Source organism: Bos indicus x Bos taurus, chromosome 5, assembly GCF_003369695.1.
Source record: "Bos indicus x Bos taurus breed Angus x Brahman F1 hybrid chromosome 5, Bos_hybrid_MaternalHap_v2.0, whole genome shotgun sequence".
Lineage (NCBI taxonomy): Eukaryota > Metazoa > Chordata > Mammalia > Artiodactyla > Bovidae > Bos > Bos indicus x Bos taurus.
In genome coordinates this window covers 50958698-50961313 of record NC_040080.1, presented here as the reverse complement: position 1 = coordinate 50961313, position 2616 = coordinate 50958698, and the positions used below count along the sequence as shown (strand labels likewise).

The 2616-nt window shown below is 41.4% G+C and overlaps 1 long non-coding RNA gene across 1 annotated transcript; it reads right to left on the bottom strand.

Annotated features, from left to right (window-relative positions):
• Window positions 1-853: 853 nt before the first annotated feature.
• On the bottom strand, window positions 854-2067 carry LOC113893656. Its single transcript, XR_003511327.1, has 2 exons — window positions 1746-2067; window positions 854-1207 (listed from the first exon to the last, which is right to left on the bottom strand). It is a non-coding gene; the product is annotated as an uncharacterized LOC113893656 (long non-coding RNA).
• Between the last annotated feature and the right edge of the window lie 549 nt (window positions 2068-2616).

Sequence of the window (2616 nt, the reverse complement as noted above, 5' to 3'; positions counted from 1 at the left end):
CTTTGTTGGCAAAGGATCCAACAGCTGGATCATATGGTAGTTCTATTTTTAGTATTTTAAGGAACTTCCATACTGTTCTCAATAGTGGCTACACCAATTTACATTCCCATTAACAGTGTAGTAGGGTCTTTACTCAATACCTTCTCTAGCATTTATTTATAGAGGTGTTTTTTTTTAATGGTGGTCATTCTGACCCATGTGAGGTGATCCCTCACTGTGGCTTTCATTTGCATTTCTCTAATAATTAGTGATGTATCATTTGAATTTTAACAACAAAATATTACATCTGTAGTATGTGGGGAGTGATTTAATGAATTAATTACAGACCCAGGGCCAAATCAAAATGCATAGGTTCAAATCCAAGGCCCACCACTTGTGCCAGTTACTTAAACTTGCTGCAACCTCAGTTATCTGGATCTGTAAGTGTAGTAACAACACCTGCCTCATAAGATTGTTGTGAGGTTTAAATGTAATAAGGAATGTAAGACTTTAGGGAACTTTAGGCACAAAGAACATACTTAACCAACTTTACTATTTATTATTATTGTTGCTGTTGGTGCTGTTTGAAAACAATAACATTTAATGAAACTTGGGGATTTCAAAGCAGGGAGGCAGCCTGCTGCTTCCCCAGCCATGGGAGCCCTGGGAGGCCAGCTGGGGGTGAAGGATGCTGAGAAATTAAAACCAATGGTCCCCATTCTGCCCCCGCATCCTTTGACTTTTTCTCAGTCTCTTCTCATTTTCCTGAAACCTCTACCACCTGGGTAATGGGACAGTGAAAGAGACAGAGGAGGGAAGAGGGATGGGGACCCAAACTGAAAGGAGGGATGTTCATGGAAACGGGCTGTGTGGGTTGAATCTGCAAATCTAAGAGGTTTTATTTTTTATGAATTCTGTGAAAGCTCCAAAGTCAGTTTGTCATGAGGTTGCTGGGTGCGCTGTTAGAAGAAGGTTTTCCTGACGCCGCTATGATCTGGAGTGCGTGCAGCCGTGTCAGGAGAACTGACCATGGGAGTTGGCCCATCACTCACCCCCATGGCTGGACCAAAAGGCCTTTTTTTCCAGTACTTCCTCTTTCATAGGGAACTACAGAGAGGAAAATCAAATAAGATCGTTGCCTTTCAAAATTTGCTCAGCAGTGATAAAAATAAACTTCAAATGTCCACATATTTGATCAATTTGCTTTTATCCTTTAATCGAATAAGCCCTGCAATCAGAAAGAAAAACATTTCGCTAAGCATTTCATTTCTCCAGTGATTCATCTAGCCATGGTCGCAAAGCTGACATGATGGGAATGAGGCATTTAATGCTGAAATAATTTCTATGACCACATCACAAGAGGCTGGAATGGCTTTTAAGGTACATCATATTTTAATCACAAGCACACATAAAGCATCCATTGCTTGAAAACTTCAGAGAAGTTTGAATTGGAATGCCAGAATCATAATACCACTATCAAGAAAAGAAAGACTGGATTTTTTTTCAGTCCTTAACTCCCCTATGTTGTCAGTTAGTTTGATAAACTTAGAAGCATTTTAGTAAGAAAGTAACAAAAAGTACATGAATTTGAGCAAACTCCAGGAGACAGTGAAGGACAGAGGAGCCTGGTGTGCTGCATGGGGTTGAAGAGAGTCAGACACGACTTAGTGACTGAACAACAAAAGCATACACAAAAAGAGATATCAAACCAGCAGATACCCAAAGACTCTTTAGAATAGCTGACCTCACCGTCTTAGGTTACTCACCAGGTGGAGGGAGAGTCTCCTTTGAAAGATCAGAAAGATTTCCAGCAGCCGGGACATCTGCAGCATTTCCAAGGACTGTGCTTCTAGCCAGTCTCCCACTGGTCTGTTCCAGACTCAATATCTCTGTCCTCCAAGGAGGGAGGAAAGTTAAACCATTCCTGTGGTCGCTAATGCTAAGGCTCAAGTCACCCTCTCTCCAGTCTGTTGCCATTTAAGTCCAGGGAAACAGCAGGGAAAAGGCAAAGAGAAGTGGTTCAGGAAAGAAAGAAAGCAGACAAGAGTAAATGAGGAGGGGGCGGGGGTGGCTAGGAGGGTTTTTCAAGGAGGCAGGATGATGTAGTGGGAAAAAATGAGCTTTGGAGCCAGCAAACCTGGGTTCAAATACTAGATCTGTCATTTTTTCAGCATGATCTTGGACCAATGACTTAACCTGTCTGAGCTTTATCTTCTCAAAACAAGGGGAAATAGCTGGTGTATTCAGTTATCATGAGAATGAATTAGATTTATGTAAAGGTTTTAGGTCAGTGCCTGAAATATAATAGGTACATGATAAATATTCATTTTCATATTTCCTCTCATCCTCCAGCTTCTTCAAAGATGAGAAAATAAAATAAAATAGAGAGTGTTGCTCAATTCAAATCTTGTCCCTCGATTCTGAAATCCCTCCATGTTGCACCATGTCCTACACGAATAAAGCCCTAGCTTCCAGGCAGAGCATCTCAGTTCTGCATGATCCAGCGCCAGGTTGGCATCATTTGCCATCTCTCCTGTCACATGCATCTGTGTACCTTCCATCCCATCCCTTACAGACCATTCCACACTCTCATTTTGCCACTTTTTTTTTTTTTTACTTGTGTTACTCTCAGCTTGG